Genomic DNA, 23,863 nt, shown 5'->3' on the forward strand with positions numbered 1-23,863 from the left:
ATCATCTATAAATTCCATTGTGTGTTCACCACCCAGAGTCAGTTCTCCTTCCATCACCATATATTTGATCCCCCTTACCCTCATCTCCCACCCCCCAACCCCCTTACCCTCTGGTAACCACTAAACTATTGTCTGTGTCTATGAGTTTCTGTTTTCATTTGTTTGTCTTGTTCTTTTGTTGCTTTTGGTTTATATACCACACATCAGTGAAATCACATGGCTCTCTGCTTTCTCTGTCTGACTTATTTCGTGTCAGTATTACACTCTCAAGATCCATCCATGTTGTCACAAATGTTCCTATATCATCTTTTCTTACCGCCGAACAGTATTCCATTGTGTATATATACCACAACTTCTTTCTCCATTCATCTATCGAAGGACATTTAGGTTGTTTCCATGTCCTGGCCACCGTAAACAAAGCTGCAGTGAACATTGGAGCACACGGGTCTTTATGTATAAATGTTTTCAGATTTTTTGGGTAGATACCCAGGAGAGGGATTGCTGGGTCATATGGTAATTCTATTCGTAATTTTTTGAGGAAACTCCACACTGCCTTCCATAACGGCTGAACCAGTCTGCATTGCCACCAACAGTGTATGGGGTTCCTTTTTCTCCACAGCCTCTCCAACACTTGTTACTATTAGTCTTGTTGATGATAGCCATTCTGACTGGGGTGACGTGATATCTCATTGTGGTTTTGATTTGCATTTCTCTGATGATTAGTGATGTTGAGCATTTTTTCATATGTCTATTTGCCATTTGTATGTCCTCTTTGGAGAAATGTCTCTTCAGGTCCTCTGCTCAATTTTCAATTAGGTTGTTTGTTTTGTTGTTGTTGAGTTGCATGAGTTCCTTGTATATTCTGGATAGTAGCCCCTTATCAGAGGCACTGTTTGCAAAAACCTTCTCCCATTCAGTTGGTGGCCTCTTTATTTTGTCGGTGGTTTCTTTTGCTGTGCAGAAGCTTTTAAGTTTCATATAGTCCCATTCGTTTATTTTAGCTTTTACTTCCATTGCCTTTGAGTCAAATTCATAAAATGCTCTTTGAACCCAAGGTCCATAAGTTTAGTACCTATGTTTTCTTCTATGCAGTTTATTGTGTCAGGTCTTATGCTTAAGTCTTTCATCCATATTGAATTAATTTTGGTACATGGTGACAAATAGCCGTACAGTTTCATTCTTTTGCACGTGGCTATCCAATTCTCCCAGCACCATTTATGGAAGAGGCTGTCTTTCCTCCATTGTACGTTTTTAGCTTCTTTGTCAAAAATTATCTGTCCATATTTATGTGGTTTTATTTCTGAGTTCTCAATTCTATTCCATTGGTCTATGTGTCCGTTTTTCTGCCAATACCATGCTGTTTTGATTATTGTAGCCCCGTAGTACAAGCCAAAGTCAGGAAGTGTGATACCTCCATTATTGTTCTTTTTTCTTAAGATTGCTTTGGCTATTCGGGGTCTTTTGTGGTTCCAAACAAATCTGATGATTTTTTGTTCTATTTCTTTAAAAAATGCCATTGGGATTTTGATGGGGAGTGCATTGAATCTGTATATTGCTTTGGGTAATATGGCCATTTTAACTATGTTGATTCTTCCAATCCATGAGCACAGAATGTCTTTCCATTTCTTGGTGTCTTCTTCAATTTCTTTCAAAAATGTCTTATAGTTTTCAGCATATAGGTCTTTCACATTCTTGGTTAAGTTTGTTCCTAGGTATTTTATTCTTTTTGCTGCAATTGCAAAAGGAATTGTCTTTTGTATTTCTTTTTCTGAGATTTCATTGTTAGTATATAGGAAAGCAATGGACTTTTGTACGTTGATTTTGTAGCCAGCAACTTTACTGTATTCGTTGATTGTTTCTATTAGCTTTTTGGTGGAGTGTTTAGGGTTTTCTATATATAGCATCATGTCATCTGCAAAGAGTGACAATTTAACGTCTTCATTCCCAATTTGGATGCCTTTTATTTCTTTCTCTTGCCTGATTGCTCTGGCAAGGACTTCCAACACTATGTTGAAAAGCAGAGGTGATAGGGGACAGCCCTGTCTTGTTTCTGAACGTAGAGCAAATGGCTTCAGTTTTTCACCATTAATTATGAGATTAGCAGAGGGCTTGTCATATATGGCCTTTATTATGTTAAGGTATTTTCCTTCTATACCTATTTTATTAAGTGTTTTAATCATAAATGGATGTTGTATCTTGTCCAATGCTTTTTCTGCATCAAATTTATATAATCATATGATTTTTGTCCTTTATTTTGTTTATGTGATGTATCACATTGATGGATTTGCAGATGTTGAACCATCCTTGAGCCCCAGGGATGAACCCCACTTGGTCGTGATGAATAATCTTTTTAATGCATTGTTGTATTCAATTTGCTAGAATTTTATTTAGGAGTTTTGCATCGGTATTCATCAGAGATATTGGTCTGCAGTTTTCTTTTTTTGTGCTGTCCTTACCAGGTTTTGGTATCAGGGTAATGTTGGCCTCATAAAATGAGTTAGGGAGTACTGTCTCTTCTTCAATTTTTTGGAAGAGTTTGAGCAGGATTGGTATTAGATCTTCTTTGAAGGTTTGGTAGAATTCACTAGTGAAGCCATCTGGTCCCGGACTTTTGCTTTTGGGAAAGTTTTGGATGACTGATTCAATTTCGTTACTGGTGTTCAGTCTGTTTAGATTTTCCAGTTCTTCATGGTTCAGCCTAGGAAGGCTATATGTATGTATGTAAGAACTTGTCCATTTCTTCTAGGTTATTGGATTTGGTGGCATATACTCCTTCATAGTATTCTTGGATGATCCTTTCTATTTCTGTGATGTCCGTGATAACTTCCCCGTTTTCGTTTCTGATTTTGTTAATTAGTGTCTTCTCTCTTTTTATCTCAGTGAGTCTAGCCAAGGGTTTGTCAATTTTGTTAATCTTTTCAAAGAACCAGCTCTTTGTCACATTAATTTTTTCTATTGTCTTTTTGTTCTCTATTTCGTTTAGTTCTGCTCTAATTTTTATTATTTCCTTTCTTCTGCTGACCTTGGGTTTCACTTGTTCTTCTTTTTCTAGTTCTTTAAGGTGTAACATGAGGCTATTTGTTTGGGAGTTTTTTGTTTCTTGAGATAGGCCTGTAATGAGATAAATTTCCCTCTTAAAACTGCTTTTGCTGCATCCCAAAAAATTTGGTAGGATGTATTTTCATTGTCATTTTTTTCTATGTATCTTTTGATCTCTGCTCTAACTTCTTCTTTGACCCAGTCGTACTTAAAAAGTATGTTGTTTAATCTCCATGTATTTGTGTTTTTTCCTGCTTTCTTTTTGCAGTTGATATCCAATTTAAAAACCTTGTGATCAGAGAATATGCTTGGTATGATTTCAATCTTCTTAAATTTGCTGAGGCTGATTTTATGTCCCAACATATGGTCTATCCTTGAGAATGTTCTGTGTACACTAGAAAAGAATGTATAGTCCGATGTTTTAGGATGAAGTACTCTATAAATGTCAATTATGTCCATTTCATCTAATGTGTCATTTAGGGCTGCTGTTTTGTTATTTATTTTCTGTTTGGATGATCTCTCCATAGCTGTCAATGATGTAGTTAAGTCCCCTGGTATAATTGTGTTTTGGTGAATTTCTCCCTTTAGTTTTGTTACTAGTTGCTTGGTATATTTCGGTGCTCCCTGATTGGGGGCATAAATATTGATGACTGTTATGTCTTCTTGCTGTATAGCCCCCTTCACCGTTATGAAATTTCCATCTTTGTCTCTTATTATCTTTTTCACCCTGAAGTCTGTTTCATCTGATATCATTATGGCTACACCTGATTTTCTCTGGGTACCATTTGCTTGGAATGTCAATTTCCACCCTTTCACTTTGAGTCTGTGCTTGTCCTTGTAGCTGAGATGTGTCTCTTGGAGACAACATATGGTTGGGTTTCATTTTTTGATCCAATCTGCTACTCTGTGCCTTTTTATTGGTGAGTTCAGTCCATTTACATTTAGGGTGATTATTGATATGTGAGGGTTTCCTGTCATTCTATCTTTAGTTTTCTGGTAAGCTGTGTCTCCATTGTTTCTTTGCGTTTTTGTTGTTGTCTATTATTTCTGTGTGGTGGTATTCTATGATGTTTCCCTCTGTTTCTTCTTTTATTTCAGTATATATTTCAGTTCTGGATTTTTATTTTTTTTTTAGTATTTACCCTTAAGTTTATGTAAAAGAAAGTTTGATATTTAGAGTATTCCATTTTCTTCAGCACGCTTACTTTCTCTATTCCCGTATTCTGCTTCAGGCCTTTACTCTCCCCTTTTTTATGTTTTGGTTGCCACAAATTGTCCCTGTTGATGGTGGTCGAATAGCCTCCTTTAGTATTTCTTGTAGTGCAGGGTGTGTATTAGAAAATTCCCTCAGCTTCTGTATGTCTGGAAAGGTCTTTATTCCCCTTTCATATCTAAAGGATATCTTTGCTGGATATATTATTCTTGGCTCATAATTTCTCTCTTTTAATAGTTTAAATATTTGGTTCCACTCCCTCCTGACTTGGTGAGTTTCTGCTGAGAAATCTGATGATAATCTAATTGGCTTTCCTTTGTAAGTTACCGTCTTCTTTTCCCTGGCTGCCTTGAGGATTCTTTCTTTGTCGTTGATTTTAGACAGTTTCAATACAGTGTGCCTTGGAGAAGGCCTGTTGGGATTGAGGTAATTACGTGTTCTATTTGCTTCTTGGATTCGAGGGTCCAGTTCTGTCCACAAGTTTGGGAAGTTCTCATCGACGATTTGTTTGAATATGTTCTCTGTTCCCTTCTCTCTTTCTTCTCCTTCTGGTATGCCCATTATTCTTATATTACTCTTTCTCATGGAGTCAGAAAGTTCTTGTAGACTTCTTTCATTTCTTTGAAGTCTCAAGTCTCTTTCTTCTTCCATCTGTGTAATTTCCAGGTGTCTATCTTCGATGTCACTGATTCTTTCCTCCATCTGGTCAACTCTACTACCTAAGCTGGTTATTTAGTTCTTAATGTCTTCTATTGAGTTCTTAATCTCCAGAAATTCTATTTGGTTCTTTTTTAAAATTTCAATCTCTTTCATAAAATGCTCATGCTGTTCTTTGATTGTGTTTCTGAGTTCATTTAACTGACTCTCTGTGTTTCTTGCATCTCGTTGCGTTTTTCAGAACTGCAATCTTGAATTCTCTGTCATTTAAGTCACATATTTCTGTATCTTTAAGTGCCTTTTCTGGAGATTTTTCACTTTCTTTCTGAGCTATCTTGTTGCCTTGGTTATTCATGGCAATTACTGATTTACGATTTCTCTTCCTAGACATCTACAGGAGTGGCTTCTGCAACAGGTTGATAGGAAGCAGTCTTTCTTTTGTTTTCCAGTACTTGTTGGTAGAATGTTTTAATTTTTTTTCAACAGCAGCTTATTTTTCTTCTCCCACACGGTGGTGCTATGTTTTCTCTGCACTATTCCAGCTTCTCACACAATGGGGGGATTCCCTGGGAGACGGGCTTCTCCTCTATTAATAGTTAGTCTAGGTCACAGGGTGCAGTATCCCTGTGGGTATGCGGAGAGCTTTTGATGTTCCAAAGCTCTTCCAGCTCCAGATTCAGAGCCCGTATGTTTCAGCAGTTCTGTTTATTCCTGCAGGGATCCGCCCAGATAGGTGGGGCCAGGGGCGGGGTGAGTTGTGAGAGGTGGCCCAGAGCAATGGCGGTGACCACCACCACAGCCCGTCCTGCTTCCACAGCTCCCTCCCCTTTGCCAGAACTAGTTGGGCTGCGAATTTGTGTCTGCAGTCTACCGTTCTCAGAACAGCAAATATTCTATTCTTTTGATCTGACATAGCTGCTGTTCAGTTTCTAGCACTGGGTAGGTGGAACCGGGGCGAGCTCTGGGAGGGTAGGGAGGGGGTGGCTAGTCTCAGTGCCTAAAACTTCCGTTCTCTGCTTGGCAGTGAGGGCTTAAACCACCGTTTTCAGCTTTCTTCCCTCAGTCTTTTCTCCGAGGTCTCTGCCATGAGCGTTGGGTTGAGCCGTGTTATATGCTGCCCCCTCAGCCCTGTGGGCCATAATCGTCCCACTCATGAGAGCAACATCCTCCCACTCTAATCATCTCCCAAAGGCTCTGTTTCCAAAGACTTTCACGTGGGGCATCAGGACTTCACCTATGAATTTCAGGGGGACATGACATGAGCATTCAGCCTATGGCAGAGCCCTTCACGGTTCGTGGCCATGTGCGCTCACTCAGGATGGCTGAGACTTCAGGAGGCAGCCAGGGGAACCTCTCACTTCCCGGAGCAGGGCTCAGTCTTCTTTTAAAGGTTTTCAGCTGATGAAATCAGGCTCACTCAGATTCATTCCCCTTTTGATTGACTCAGAATGATCTGAGTTACTTACATGTGCAAAATTCCTTCACTTTTTGCCACATTCTGAGGGTTAGAGGCAAGGGACAGATCCTGCTCATTCTCAATGGGAAAGGATTATGAAAGGTGAGCACAGCAAAAGGCAGATGTTATGAACTGACCTGAGGGTCTATGTTCTTCAGTTGTGTGATGGAAGTTTTCTTACAATACCAATTCTATCATGAATGAATGTTGAATTTTACTCGATGCTTATTTTGCATCGATGGAGATCATTTGCTTTTAATTGTTCACGTGCGTTACCGTGTTTCCTTTGTCAAATCAGTCAAGCATTTCTCAGGTCAGCCGAACTTGGTTATGGTATTTTCTTGCTTTGTTTTATACATTGCTACACTTGGTATGCTAATAGCTGGTGAGGACGTTTTCATCTCTCTTCGTGCATAATGATACTACAAAGAATTTTTAACACTTTAACAACATTTACACGTCTCCAAACATGTGCTTATGTTGCTTTGTACTTCAATTCTGTCTTGTATCTTACACAGACACAAGATATGTTCATAACTTTTTCAGGATCTTATCCACATTCATTGAAGTACCTACATATTTAACCCTTTATTTCCTCTGTTTCTTCCTTACATCTCAGAACTTCCATATGGGGTAGTTTTTCTTCTGTTTGTAGTGGACATCCCTTAGAATTTTCATCAGTGAGAAATGCCTGGTGGTGAATCTCTGTTTTTATTTTGTCTGAGTGTTGGCACATATTTTCACTTCGTAGAGAATTCCACGTTGGTAGTTAGGGTCTTTGATGATATGGAAGATGACATTCTGTTGCACTTTGGCTTCCATAATTGCTGTTGAGTAATTGGTTCTCCAACTGTTCGTTTTTTTAACATAATCTATTCCACCTGTCCCCACAATCTTTGGTTACTTTTAAGGTTTTACTCTTTGTTTTGGTTCATGAATCAGGAACAAAGTAATATTCAGAGATTGGAGCTATTGTAGTGCCAGGCCATTGGGGTTCATGCCCTGACAAGTTTGCAATGGCCTATTTGTGCCCTGTGATCGTGGAGACTTTTATTTTCTTTCTGACCTCCCATGACCCCTGCAAACGCTTTCCGTCTTAGGCTGTGTATTTTGACCTTGGTGACCACTGTAATTCCTGGCCACACTGAGCCCGGGGAAGTGGTGGTCGTTATGCAGCCAGATGCTGTGACACGTGCTGGTCTTTCCTGCTGGTGTTCGCTCACAGTGCCCAGAGGGCTGGCTTTAGAATTTGGATGACTGCAGTTTTATCTTGAACTGCACTCCTGGGTCTCTGGAGACAGTGTGCCATCGGGCACAGGTAACAAGTGCAGCCGGGGCATGGATTCACTTATAAGGACAAGAGCATCTTGGGTGGGGATAATTATTTGCTGCTTACAATCTGAATTTTCAAACAGGTGTGCAGGTGAGACATTTAGTGCAATACATTGCATGTGTGAAGTTAACAACTAGTGTGTTTAAGTTAGCTTTAAACTGTGTGCACAGTTTGTTCCCTTTTGGTGGTGTTTTGAAGCCAAATAACGAGCAAGGGGGGACTCTATGGAGAGGCCAACCCATGGATACACAGTGTTCATAAACAGACTTTTAAGAGTCATTCCCCAATTTGTAGTTTCAAGTTGGCTCTGGATGTATTTAGATACATGCTGGTCTCGGTTGTAGACATCTGAAACCTACAGGTTGGCTTTGACCATAGAAGGGAAGTAGAATTTTATTAACAACAAACTGAAAGATGGGTGCTTTATTACAAAAATAAACCAAAACAAAACATAGCACATTCTTGGTTTGAGGGAAGAAATCATCTCAGTGGAGCTGCAATAGCCCGATGCCCCCAAAAGCAATTCAGAAATCCTGCACCTGGAGGGCTCATTCTCAAGGAAGCAGCTCTTCTCTGGAGGACACATTAAAAGTGTGCTTCAACCTTGCTATATGAATAGGTGCAATAGAATAATAACAGAATAAAGAAATTCAGGTTGATTTAGCTGGAGGAAGTGAAAGTTTTCCTCATGATAATGGTTGAAATTTGGAGGGTCAGACTCAACAGATGTGAGGGGGAATTGAGCTCCATAGTTCAGGGGAGTGAGATGTGGGTGGTCTACCTGCTGTCACAGAGGGTTTCAGGAAAGGGGTGATGCTTTCATTGTTACTAGATCAGAAAGGTGACTGGGCCCCAACAATTTAGAGGGGAGGAGAGGCAGGATGCCAGCTGACTAGCTGATCCCTGAGAGGGTGTGTCTAAAAGCTGCCGAAAGACTCCCTAGGCAGAGCAAGGAGGACCCTCCAATCAAATATTGGGACAGCAGTATGAATTGGTTACAGAATATCAGGGCAGTTTTGAGAGGGGAAGTTGAATCACATCAGTGTAAAAACTCAAAAAACATTAGTGAGTGGCTCTTAAGTTGACCATGTATTGTATGCTGTACTCTGGGAAAGCACGCCCAAGAAATCATGGTTAGGAGTCGTGGTAAGGCACAGAAAACATGAGCTATATTGGAGGGAGGGTAGGAGGTAAGACCATATAGTATTGACTGATTTTGTAATAGTCGTTGGTCTGCTGGAAGGATCTCTTGTGGGAAGGATTATGTAATCCAGGCAAGTCGAATGTGGACAAGATTTATTTAAACATCAGATGCTTTTGGCAGAAACCACAGTTCCTGTTTTCACATATCTCACTATGGAAAACTGCATAAAACAAAATCTAGAGGAATATAAGTGTTAGGAAAACATCTAGGGCAAAAAAAGGGGAAAGAAAAAGTACTCAGAACCGGCAAAAAGCATAGCACGACTTGGTAGAGAAGGAAAGAACTCTGTGAGGTAGGGTAATGAGCTAAGTCTTCCTGAAACTACTGGTAAACTAAAACAATAAAGGCCAATAGCTTAAAGGACATAGCTGATTGAGGTGATAAACAGAGCCAGTGACATCCTACCTAAACCAGAGGAAAATACCTCTCTTGAGTAGTCGTGACTCAGACGGCCGCTAGGGGCGCAGTTCATTTAAAGCAACTTATTTCAGAACTTGCTGTGGTTCTCTCATGGAACCAATAATGGGGACAAAGTGGGCAGCAGAATGTTCCCAGGGAAGCAGGTTTCCCAGATCCAAGCAATTCCATAGTGAGTGGCAGGAACCATAGTTGCTCAGTACCAAAATCACTGGTCCATGGGGGAGAGTGGAATCACGAGTGGAGCCCACAGGCCATGCAGCATCAGAATGCCAGAAAGAGGACACTCAATGCGCTAGTCAGAACTGAGAGACTGAAAATGCTGAATGGAAAGAACTTCTCAGGACCTGATACCTGGAACTACTTCCACTGAAAATTGTAAAGAACAAAAGGCAGGACTACCTTAAACGACAAGCTTGGGAAAGGAGATGAGTGAATTTTGGCCTCTACCACATCCTGGTTCCATATGTATAGAAAACTTTTAGTGTCTAATTTAACCTCTTATGGAAGGTTTCTTCTAATTACGTTTTAGAAATTGGGATATAACATAACATACGCTGTTCAAAAGAGTGCAAATCTGTACTTTTAGTATATTGATTACGTTGTAACACCATCACCAGTGTCTAATTCCAGAGTATTTCCATCGCATCAAAAGGAAACCCTGTACCTGTTAGTAGTCAGTCCCAATTCTCCCCTACCTGCCCTCCTGGCAACGACTAATGAAATTTTAGTGTCTATGGATTTGCCTCTTCCAGATATTTCACATACTTGGAACCATACAGCGTGCAGCTTTTTAGTCGGGCTGATTTCACTTACCATCATGTTTACAATTTTCATCTATATTGTAATGTGTAGCATTACAGATTCCTTAGTAAAGCTGAATGATATTCCATTGTGTGCATATACAGTATTTGTCTATCCATTTGTCAGTTGATGGGCGTGGAGTGTTTCCATTTGGGGCTATTACGCATAATGACGCTGTGAGCATTGCTGTGTGATCCTAAATGGTTTTCAGGGTCATGATCACAGACCCCAGACAAGCATCATGGGTTGACCACTATACTAGCAAAGTTGAAACTAACTGATATTTTTTTAGATACCTCTCAGTCTATTCTGGCCTTTGACTACACAAAGTACTGGGGTTGGGAAAATAATTATGTTTCGGATAACCGTTCTAGGAGTCGGGGATTGCTTTATTTTCTAAAATGTGTAAGTGTGGAAAACAATTGCCGTGTAATTGTTTTGAATCAAAACTTGCTTGACTCCTTAAAAGTGAGGCTCCTGAGCTGCTTAGCAGTGAACACACACAGTTGCAAGGCCCTGAACTGCACCCACTCCTGGCTGCAGCTGCCAAAGGGATGCAGACATGGACAGTTCATCTGATTAAAACTGGCACGATGAGAAGTCTGGGAGAATGGAGTTAGGCTCTAAATGGGGATTTGGGACTTTAATTTCTTTGGATGCATAATGCCCAAGGACAGCAGGGCTTTTTACATTGTAGCTCCAGTGGACTTCAACTGAAAGATTCAGGGTTTTAATGTTTTAAGATTTTAATCTTTTAATCGTAAGACTAGAAATTAACGGGAGGGGTTATACTTAATTTTGGAGTGTCACTATATGCTGACATGTGAGTAGGAGAATATTTTAATTTAATTTGGAATATTTAATTTTAACATTGTTATTTAATATCATTGCAGAAACTCTGAGAGGGTATATTGGTCAATATGGCTGTTCAGAAGTTGGGGTAGAAAATAGCTTTAAATTCAGAGTGGCTATTGAGATCATTCAATTAATATAATACTATTCTGTTCCATTTCAGAACCTAGAGCAAAATCTAATTCTTTCAATACAAAGAAAGGTCCTAGAATGTCCTAGAAATATCGATACCTTAGTACAGAAGTGGAGAGAACTGGACCCTCGAATCCAAGAAGCAAATAGAACACCTAGTTACCTCAATCCCAAAAAGCCTTCTACAAGGCACATTGTATTGAAGCTGTCTACAATCAACGACAAAGAAGGAATCCTCAAGGCAGCCAGGGAAAAGAAGACGGTAACTTACTAAGGAAAGCCCATTAGATTATCATCAGATTTTTCAGCAGAAACTCTACAAGCCAGGAGGGAGTGGAACCAAATATTTATAAACTATTGAAAGAGAGAAATTATGAGCCAAGAATAATATATCCAGCAGAGATATCCTTTAGATATGAAGGAGGAATAGAGACCTTTCCAGACATACAGAAGCTGAGGGAATTTTCTAATACACGCCCTGCACTACAAGAAATACTAAAGGAGGCTATTCGATCACCACAACAGGGACAATTTGTGGCAACCAAAACTCAAAAAAGGGGAGAGTAAAGGCCTGAACCGGAATACGGGAATAGAGAAAGTAAGTGTGCTGAAGAAAACGGAATACTGTAAATATCAAACTTTCTTTTACATAAACTGAAGGGTAACCACTCAAAAAAAATCCAAAACTGAAATATATACTGTAATAAAAGAAGAAACAGAGGGTACATCATAGAATACTACCACACAGAAATAATGCATAACAACAAAAAGGCAGAGAAACAATGGAGACACAGCCTTAACAGAAAACTAAAGATAGAATGACAGGATATCCTCACATGTCAATAATCACCCTAAATGTAAATGGACTGAACTCACCAATAAAAAGGCACAGAGTACCAGACTGGATCAAAAAACTAAACCCAACCATATGTTGTCTCCAAGAGACACATCTCAGCTATAAGGACAAGCATAGACTCAAAGTGAAAGGGTGGAAATTGACATTCCAAGCAAACGGTACCCAGAGAAAATCAGGTGTAGCCATAATGATATCAGATGAAACAGACTTCAGGGTGAAAAAGATAACAAGAGACAAAGATGGACATTTCATAATGGTGAAGGGGACTTTACAACAAGAAGACATAACAGTCATCAATATTTATGCCCCCAATCAGGGAGCACCGAAATATACCAAGCAACTAGTAACAAAACTAAAGGGAGAAATTCACCAAAACACAATTATACTAGGGGACTTAAATACATAATTGACAGCTATGGAGAGGTCATCCAAACAGAAAATAAATAACAAAATAGCAGCCCTAAATGACACATTAGATGAAATAGACATAATTGACATTTATAGAGTACTTCATCCTAAAACATCGGACTATACATTCTTTTCTAGTGTACACGGAACATTCTCAAGGATAGACCATATATTGGGACATAAAATCAGTCTCAGCAAATTTAAGAAGATTGAAATCATACCAAGGATATTCTCTGATCACAGGGCTTTCCAATTGGATATCAACTGCAAAAAGAAAGTGGGAAAAAACACAAACACATGGAGATTAAACAACATACTTTTAAAGTACGACTGGGTCAAAGAAGAAGTTAGAGGAGAGATCAAAAGACCCATAGAAACAAATGACAATGAAAATACATCCTACCAAAATTTTTGGGATGCAGCAAAAGCAGTTTTAAGAGGGAAATTTATCTCATTACAGGCCTATCTCAAGAAACAAGAAAACTCCCAAATAAACAGCCTCATGTTACACCTTAAAGAACTAGAAAAAGAAGAACAAGTGAAACCCAAGGTCAGCAGAAGAAAGGAAATAACAAAAATTAGAGCACATCTAAATGAAATACAGAACAAAAAGACAATATAAAAAATTAATGTGACAAAGAGCTGGTTCTTTGAAAAGATTAACAAAAATTGACAAATCCTTCGCTAGACTCACTAACATAAAAAGAGAGAAGACACTAATTAATAAAATCAGAAACGAAAAAGGGGAAGTTATCACGGACACCACAGAAATAGAAAGGATCATCCAAGAATACCATGAAGGACTATATGCCACCAAATTCAACAACCTAGAAGAAATGGACAAGTTCTTAGAAACATATAGCCTTCCAAGGCTGAACCATGAAGAACTGGAAAATCTCAACAGACTGATCACCAGTAACGAAATTGAATCAGTCATCCAAAAGCTTCCCAAAAGCAAAAGTCCAGAATCAGATGGCTTCACTAGTGAATTCTACCAAACCTTCGAAGAGTATCTAATAACTATCCTGCTCAAACTCTTCCAAAAAATTGAAGAAGAGACAGTACTCCCTAACTCATTTTATGAGGCCAACATTACCCTGATAACAAAACCTGGTAAGGACAGCACAAAAAAAGAAAACTGCAGACCAATATCTCTGATGAACACCGATGCAAAACTCCTAAATAAAATTCTAGCAAATCAAATACAACAATGCATTAAAAAGATTATTCATCACGACCAAGTGGGGTTCATCCCTGGGGCTCAAGGATGGTTCAACATCCGCAAATCCATCAATGTGATACATCACATAAACAAAATAAAGGACAAAAATCATATGATTATATCAATTGATGCAGAAAAAGCATTTGACAAGATACAACATCCATTTATTAAAAAACCACTTAAAAAAATAGGTATAGAAGGAAAATACCTTAACATAATAAAGGCCATATATGACAAGCCCTCTGCTAATCTCATAATTAATGGTGAAAAACTGAAGCCATTTGCTCTACGTTCAGGAACACGACAGGGCTGTCCCCTATCACCTCTGCTTTTCAACATAGTGTTGGAATTCCTTGCCAGAGCAATCAGGCAAGAGAAAGAAATGCGTCCAAATTGGGAATGAAGAAGTTAAATTATCACTCTTTGCAGATGCCATGATGCTATATATAGAAAACCCTAAAGACTCCCCCAAAAAGCTAGTAGAAACAATCAACGAATACAGTAAAGTTGCTGGCTACAAAATCAACGTACAAAAGTCCATTGCCTTCCTATATATTAACAATGAAATCTGAGAAAAAGAAATACAAAAAACAATTCCTTTTGTAAATGCAGCAAAAAGAACAAAATACCTAGGAATAAACACAACCAAGAATGTGAAAGAACTATATGCTGAAAATTATAAGACATTTTTGAAAGAAATTGAAGAAGACACCAAGAAATGGAAAGACATTCCGTGCTCATGGATTGGAAGAATCAACATAGTTAAAATGGCCATATTACCCAAAGCAATATACAGATTCAATGCAATCCCCATCAAAACCCCAATGGCGTATTTTAAAGAAATAGAACAAAAAGTCATCAGATTTGTTTGGAACCACAAAAGACCCCGAATAGCCAAAGCAATCTTAAGAAAAAAGAACAATAATGGGGGTATCACACTTCCTGACTTTGGCTTGTACTACAGGGCAACAATAATTCAAACAGCATGGTATTGGCAGAAAAACTGACACTTAGACCAATGGAATAGAATTGAGAACCCAAAAATAAAACCACATAAATATGGACAGATAATTTTTGACAAAGAAGCTAAAAACATGCAATGGAGCAAAGACAGCCTCTTCAATAAATGGTGGTGGGAGAATTGGATAGCCACGTGCAAAAGAATGAAACTGGAGTGCTATTTGTCACCATGTACCAAAGTTAATTCAAAATAGATAAAAGACTTAAGCATAAGACCTGACAAAATAAACTGCATAGAACAAATCATAGGTACTAAACTTATGGACCTTGGGTTCAAAGAGCATTTTATGAATTTGACTCAAAGGCAATGTAAGTAAAAGCTGAAATAAACGAATGGGACTATATGAAACTTAAAAGCTTCTGCACAGCAAAAAAAACCATCGACAAAATAAAGAGGCAACCAACTGAATGGGAGAAGATTTTTGCAAACAGTGCCTCCAATAAGGGGCTAATATCCAGAATATACAAGGAACTCATGCAACTCAACAACAAAGAAACAAACAACCCAATTGAAAAATTGGCGGAGGACCTGGACAGACATTTCTCCAAAGAGGACATACAAATGGCAAATAGACATATGAAAAAATGCTCAACATCACTAATCATCAGAAATGCAAATAAAACCACAATGAGATATCACCTCACCCCAGTCAGAATGGCTATCATCAACAAGACAAGTAGTAACAAGTGTTGGAGAGGCTGTGGAGAAAAAGGAACCCTCATACACTGTTGGTGGGAATGCAGACTGGTGCATCCGTTATGGAAGGCAGTGTGGAGTTTCCTCAAAACATTACGAATAGAATTGCCATATGACCCAGCAATCCCTCTCCTGGGTATCTACCCAAAAAATCTGAAAACATTTATAGATAAAGACACGTGTGCCCCAATGTTCATTGCAGCTTTGTTTATGGTGGCCAAGACATGGAAACAACCAAAATGTCCTTCTATAGATGAATGGATAACGAAGTTGTGGTATATATACACAACGGAATAGTATTCGACGGTAAGAAAAGATGATATAGGAACATTTGTGACAACATGGATGGATCTTGAGAGTGTAATGCTGAGCGAAATAAGTCAGACAGAAAAAGCAGAGAACTATGTGATGTCACTGATATGTGGTATATAAACCAAAAACAACAAAAGAACAAGACAAACAAATGAGAAACAGAAACTCATAGACACAGACAACAGTTTAGTGGTTACCAGAGGGTAAGGGGGGTGGGTGTGGGAGATGAGGGTAAGGGGGATCAAATATATGGTGATGGAAGGAGAACTGACTCTGGGTGATGAACGCACAATGGGATTTACAGATGACATAATACAGAATTGTACACGTGAAATCTAGGTTATTTTACTAGCAATTGTCACCACAATAAATTTAAAAAGAAAAGAAAAGAAAGCAACACACATACAGAGAACATTTTGTTGCTTGCCAGCTGGAAGGGGGTTCGTGAAGTGGGTTAAAAGGGGAGAGATTAAAAAGTACAAATTGGTAGTTACAAACTAGTCATGGAGATCCAGGGTACAGTATAAGGAATATATTAATAATATTGTAATAGCAACGCATGGCATCAGATGAGTACTCGATAATTTAGGGTGATAGATGGGAGAGGAGTTAGGAGCAGGGTGCAAAAGGTGAAGGTAGTAAGAAGTACAAATTGGTAGTTCCTAAATAGTCATGGGGATGTAATGTAAAGCATAGGGAATATAGTTAATACTGTCACAATAACTATGTCTAGTGGCAAGTGGGTGCTGCACGAGTCAGGGGGATCACTTTCTTAAATTACGTAAATTCTATCCACTGTGCTGTACACATGAAATTAATGTAAAATAATATTAAATGTCAAAAAAGCGAAAAATTTGTAAGCATACCCAAAACTGATTAAGCTTATACCAAAATAATGAGGGACTATAGATTCCTAGGGGAAGAAATTAGGATCACGACAGAATTATCAGCCACCATAATAAGCTCTACCGTGTAAATCGAAAGTTTAATTACGACAGGTTTCAACGAATTCGATCAATAGCCCTCTTTCTCTAGAAGACTCTCATCTCAGGATTCCCCCCAGGTGAGATATTACCGGGGTTAAGATATTTGATTCACACAATGTTGAGAGGAAGCATCTGGACTGGGAAGAAAGGGTAGTTCCAGCTGACAAGCCTTCCAACAAGATAAGGGGTGTACTTGTGAAAGGAATTTCAGAACACTTCCATAGGTCAGGTCAGGTCAGGTCCGAAGCAATAGGAAGTTATTCAAAAGAGCAAACAAACATGGAAAGGCGAATAGCGAACAATGTGAAGCTTATGAAAAACTTATGCATTCTGAGAGAAAAGCAGGACAAAGTATGCTGGTCAGCATCCTAAGGGTGAGGAGCTGCCAAGATCTGAAAATAACGCTACGCTCACAGTAACAGTGGTAAGAATCCCCGTAAAATGTACAAGATGAGCCGATCCATAGCAAGTCATGGTTTATGAGTGTGTGGTTGAGGGCGCTGTCTATGAGGGACTCGAGGGGAAAAAGGAACGTACAGAAGACCTCAGTAAGGGGGTGAGGGCTGCCACTGTAGATGAGGGAATGTGGTTTGAAGCACTGGGATGTAGGGAGCTGAGAGCATTTAAAAAGAGGAATAGAAAAGGGTCAAGGACTGACTATCAGGGCTGCTGTTTAGAAAAGAGTTGGGCTGAGAAGACCACAGAAAGGGTGTGGGCATCCTCATCAGTTGCTGCGAAGAAGTAAAGCAGGATAAGGACTAAAGAAAGAGATGACCCTGAAAACTGTTTTAGCGCAGTCATAAGGGCAGAAAGTCAGATTCTTCTGTAAAAGAAGAGAATAAGTGGCAAAAATATGGACCTGGGGATGAGGCCACACATTAAAGAGGGTTAGAGTCCAAGGAGAAAAACAGGATGACAGAAAAAGTGACAGGAATCAAGAAACAGTTTTGTTTTCATATAACATAGAGGAGATGAACTTTAGTTAAAGAGAAAAATATTTACTAGAAACGGAGAAATTGAAACCTATGGAAGAACGCTTACAGAGAATGAGAGTCTTCATCTGATGCTCATGTCAGATGATCACAATAATGTAAGGTGGACTGCAGGGAAGTTTCAGTGATTATCGTAGAAAAATGTGATTCCATAAACCCTGGAAAATCTTGAGCTGTAGATGAAAATGTCTCTGGGGGTATTTCTACAAACCGAAATGTAAATAAGCCACTATTTAAATCAGGTTTAACACTTAGTATTTTTACATGTGAAAACCTCTGTTTTTAAGAAAGTTTGGCAATTTAAATTCCAGGAAACCAATGATGACACTGTAAAATCAATTTGAGCTGTTTTAAGAAAAGTCATTGTTTTTGAAATCTGTCCTTACTGGCATCAGGTTTATAAACTACATTTTATACACCTGTCTACACATATTACTAATGAACTCATGAGGAATAATATTTTAGAGAAAGAAAAGTGAATCTCTAGATTTTCAAAACTAACTTTCTTTAAAAATGTTTTTCAAAGTCTCAGGATGGAAAGAAACAATTAGAGTACTATAAGAAGTTAACAGAATCTCTGCAATATGATTTGAATCCACAAAAGAAGACAAATGATGGATTAGAGAAAGAGGTTACCAGGTAAGGTTTTGATATTTCAGATCATGTCAACCATTAATTACTATTTAACTGTAACTCTTCCTTGATGAAAACCTAAGTACAAATGTATTTCATATCTGTAATTTTCATAGTTAAACACATTATCCTACTTAAAAATTTACTTCAGAAACTCACAGCACAATCAAACTTGTGTGAATGCCAAAATGTTATACCTGCTCTTTAATGATTCCTATAACTGTAATGACAGTGTCTTTTGCATATACTGTCAACTGCGCTCTTCCTGGTCTCCCTTGAATCTTTATTTCTGCAAGATGTCTTTGCTCTCTTTGGTAATCTTTCCTTCTTTAATAGTGTTCTTCCCTTCGGCATTCTCACAGTTTAATGTCTAAAAACCTATCTGTGGTTTTGTTTAACATCATCAGAAGTGTTATTGATTTGGCTTCTGTGTTCTTTCTACTTTTTTCAGTTATAAAACATGTCATACATACCAAACCAGATGTATAACCTAAAGAAGAATGAGATGAGTAATCGTCTCACTCAGATAATAATGGAAGTTTCCCAACATCTGGGAAGCCCGCACGTGGCGTGCCCTTGCTGCAAACTGAATGAAGTTTTTTCTCTGATTCTCCTCAGTGTTTATTTTCCCTCATGTCACTGTCTTTCTCTGCATTGTTTTGGATTCTTCTCATTTTATTAAATTGTGCTGGCAAAGATCTCTTCTTAAAACAGACTTGAAGAGACTGTTACACATTATCTCTCCAGTGTCCTTTCTTCTAAAGCCCTGCCCTTTCCTTTCCCCTCTGACCAGATTTTTCCTTCCGGTTTCTCTTTCTATTTTGAATGATTTCTTTTCTTCCTGTAGACTGTGGTCAGTAGGCTCCGAATGGTATTTTTCTGTCTTTTCGAAACACCCACATATATTATACTTTCCTTCTTCACCTTTGATGCTGATCTCTGCTTTATAGCTGATATTTAATAATAGGGTAACGTTTGATACTAACAATCTTAAGCGGATGTTAATAATACTTTAATTATAAGAACCTTTCATCGTTACAATATGATGTCTGTGTCATATGTATTACAATTGTTTTATGTTACTTACCTAAGATACAATTTAATTAGTATGCTCTCAAACTATTATACTGGAATAAATAGGAGAGGTTCATAATTTATAGGTTTGTTTACTTTGTATGATAAACATAATCTCTCTTTAAATAATTATTAAATATTTGTCTTAAAGAATTTGACTTACTCATTTTCTACAATTCTGCAGACTGAAGACACTCTTTCAGAATACAAGGATGCTACATGACAATCAAAATGGAGAGGTTAGTGTCCTTGGAGATTTAGAACCCAATCAATCAGAAATGGATATTCAGAAAAATAGGTTAAAACAGAAGGTAATTTATAATCCGTTTGGAACCCAGAAATCACTTAATTTGGGGAAATATAAACCACTCAATGCTTTTAGCAGTATGATATAGATTTTTCCTTAATTTCATAGACAGAAGCAGTGAAAAAGACCGCTATTTTTCTATATAATTTTTCTTTAAAAGGGCATTCTGTTACCTCTCCTATGTCTCAACCCTGGCTAGTTATCTAAAGCCAAGAAGGACACTGTTGCATGACCCCCAAAGCACTGGCTCCAAATCAGCGCCTTTCTTTCTTTCTCTTTCTTCCTTTCTTCCTTTCTTCCTTCCTTCCTTCCTTCCTTCCTTCCTTCCTTCCTTCCTTCCTTCTGTCCGTCCTTCCGTCCTTCCGTCCTTCCTTCCTCTCCCTTCCCTTCCCTTCCCTTCCCTTCCCTTCCCTTCCCTTCCCTTCCCTTCCCTTCCCTTCCCTTCCCTTCCCTTCCCTTCTGTCTTTCTGTCTTCCTTCCTTCCTTCCTTCCTTCCTTCCTTCCTTCCTTCCTCCCTTCCTTCCTTCCTCCCTTCCTTCCTTCCGTTCATTCGTAACAGCTTGATTGAGATATAATGAACATAGCATGCAGTTCACTCATTTAAACTGTCCAGTGCAGTGCTTTTAGTGTGTTCAAAGCTTTATGTAGTCGTCATCACAATCAGTTTTAGAACATTTTCATCACCCTGGAAAGTATCCTTGTACCTGTTAGCCCTCACTGTGTGCCAGTCGCCCTTCCCACTCTTCCTAGCCCTAGGGAACCACTAGTGTACTCTCTGCTCCATATTGTGGTTTTGATTTATTTTTTTCTGATGACTAATGATGCTGAGCAATTTTTTCCCATGCTTATTATCCATTTGTATAGCTTCTTTAAAGAATTGATTATTCAATTCCATTGCCCATTAAAATTGCATCGTCTTTTTCTTGTTGAATTGTAAGAATTCTTTGTGTATCCTAGATACCAAATGCTTATCACATATTGGATTTCCAAATATTTCTCCCTTTCATTAGCTTGCCTTTTTAGTTTTTCAATGGTGTCCTTTAAAGCATAGAATTTTTCTATTTTAATGAAGTCCAGTTAATCTACTTTTGTTTGGTGCTGTCATATCTAAGACACAATGCCAATTCCAGTCATGAAGACATGAAGCTTCTTCTAAGCTTTTATAGTTTTCGCTTTTACATTTTGAAATAATTTTTATATATGTTATGATGTAGAGGTTTAATTTTTTCTTTTGCATGTGGATATCCAGTTGACCCAGTATCGTTTGTTCAAAAGACTATTCATGCCCAGTTGGAATTTTCGGCACCCTTGTCAAAAATCACTTAGCTATATATAAGTGGGTTAATTTTTGGATCATCTATTCCAACTCATTGATCTATGGATCTGTCCTTATTCCATTACTGAATCAAATGTTATGAGAACTCTTTCCCAGTCATCTTGGATATTACAGGATATCTTATGGAATAATACAATGTCAGTGTAGTGGAATATCTTTAATTCCACTTCTGTGGAGATGTTTTGCTTCTTGATGGAGCCTGTGGCCTGCTTATGCCTTGGTGACTCTATGACATGATGGGATATTAGGCTTACAAAGTCGACTCATTCCTTTTATTTCCTTCATTCAAAACATTAGTCTTTAACCCAGTGCCTCCCCCTTCACTCCCATTTCTATCAAATGACAGTAGTAAGATCTGCTTACTTGGTGGACCACCTTCTTCAGTTTGTCTATCTCCTAATCCATAGCCTCTTCCATAGACTTCACTGTCTAGGAAGGAGAAGATGAAACCTGGACAGTCTGCATTCCTCTTTGGGAATCTCTCTAATCTGTCATCTTGCAATTGAAAAGTAGATTCTGTTTAACCTGGTTCTTTTCTAAAACACTGGTGCCAATCTTGTTCTTGGCATAGATCCTACATTCTCAGAAACGCAGTTCCCTGTATCTACTTCTTTTCCTTAAATAGGGATGCATAGTTGTACCATTAGCTTCATATATAAAGAATGGAACAAATATTTCATCCCATCCAAAGAAAATATGTCGAGAGTACAGCTGTTAAAAATCAGGAAGAAATCAATCAATCAGAAACAAATAATAGATTAGTGATGTGAATCAGAAAATTTCAAAGCCTATTTGTATGATACGGAGAAGCATTGTGGTATAAGATACAGAAGACATTGTCTTCCCTTCCCATACAAACAAGCTTGAAGTAAGGTAGAATAGAAATTGTATTTAAACAGTGCCAGAGGAGACTATGATTGTTTTATTACTGAGATTAAAAATGATTCCATAATGCTCTCTCTTTCCTCACCGAGGGTAAGGAAATGAAGATTGAGTACTAGATTGAGGACTAAATAGTCAAAGCTGCCGATCTCTTAGAATTTTAGGGAATGGAAATCAGGAAAAAGGTTTGATTTTGGCTATTAAGTGGCTATTTCTAGTTTTTCAACTATCATACTACAAATCATATGTCTCCTTGCCAGTCTTCCTTATCCCGTAAGTTGAGGGAAGCTTCTAAAGATGCATACCTGCCTCGCTCTCATTGAAGGGAACCCTGAGACACCTTCTTGTGTCTTCCTTGTATTCACTGCTTCTTCTCATTAGCATTGTGTGCCATTAATAAGTCAATCTCCACATTTCTTAGATTCCACTATAAAGGAGACTAAAGGCATACCTCGGAGATATTGAAGGTTTGGTTTTGACCACGGCAATAGAGCTAGTAACCCAATAAAGTGAATCACAAGAATTGTGCATATAAATTTATCCTTACGCTAGTCTGTAGTGTATTAAGTGCGTGGCGGCATTATGTCTAAACAAACAGTGTACATACCTTAATTAGAAAGTACTTTATTGCTAAAAAATGCCAAACATAATCCAAGTTTGACAGAAAAGTGGTGTTCATATACTTGGTGAATGCATGATTGTTACAAGCTTTCAATTTGTAAAACATAATAATAATAATAATAATAATAATAATAATAATAGTTGCAAAACACAATAAAGCAAAGTGCAATAAAAGAAGATATGTCTGTAATTTATACTCTATAAGTTATGTTACTTATTATCTCTTTTTTTAATCCAATAGATGTATCCAGTTTTTTCCTTAACTCCGCAATGGAGTGGCTGAAATAAACCACAGTTATTTGGTTCACAAATCCATACTTAAGAAGAGTGTGGCCAGGGCCGTCTGTCTCTGTTCCCCTCAGCTTCAACTGGGGCAGCTCCATGGCTGGTGGCTGGAATCATTTGAAAGTCTGTTCAGCAATGTGTCCGGTTGTTGGTGCCTACTGTTGGTCAGCACTCTAGCTGGGGCAGACAGCAGGGACACCCACACCTGAACAGCCGGCTCGCATTGTGGCCCGAGCCTCCCCACAACACGGGGCTGGGTTCCAAGGTTCAGATCCTCAGAGACATAACCAACAGGAGCTGTGTTGCCCTTTGTGAAGGAGTCTTGGAATTCACACGGAATCTCTTTCAACATATTCTGTTCATTAGGAGCAAGGCACTAATGTTGACCCATATTCCACTGTGTGTATGCAATGAATATTTCAAAATTTACGGACACATTTAAAAACCAGCTTGATCTATCCACTGTCCACAATTCTTTATATTCCTCCCACATGGAAAATACACTCATCCCTACACAATACTCCCCACAAGTCTCAAGTTTATGGCATCAGGCTCAGGTTCGAGTCTAAGATTTTACCATGTGAGTCTGGTGCAAATGGGGATGAAGGGCCTGGTTTTTGGTTTCTAGGATAAAGCCCCTTGAGGACAATTCCTTTCAGTATGAAAACATGAGAATGGAAGGGACAAGGTATCTACCACCCACACACCCAACATTCTGCTCGACTGCTGAAGTTTCCCCTGCAGAAATGGAAAGTGGAAGGCACCTTAGTCCATAGCAATTCTGAAATACAGCCTGATGTGTGCTGTCCGTTCTTGGATTAGGACTCAGTGGTAACCTTGCCAGGGCTTCTCCATGGCCCTTTGCTGTGGCCTGTGAGCTCTTTGTTCTGTGCTTTTCATAAGAAACGACCTGTGCTTGCAGCCCTTTCCTCAGCATCATTCCTCCACGCGAATGCCTAAGCCCCACAGGCCTCCTCTTAGTTTTCACTCTCTCGGTTTTTGTTAGGAGCCTCCCCCGGCGGGCACGATGCCGAGGAAGCAGTGACCGGGAAAAGGCGGGAGCGCGCGCGCGGGGTGAGCCGGGCCGGGGGCGGGTAGGGGTTGGGCGAGGCGGTGGCTCCTTCT

The sequence above is a fragment of the Rhinolophus sinicus genome, chromosome 1, assembly GCF_057876585.1.
Source record: "Rhinolophus sinicus isolate RSI-liver-muscle chromosome 1, RSI-T2T, whole genome shotgun sequence".
NCBI lineage: Eukaryota > Metazoa > Chordata > Mammalia > Chiroptera > Rhinolophidae > Rhinolophus > Rhinolophus sinicus.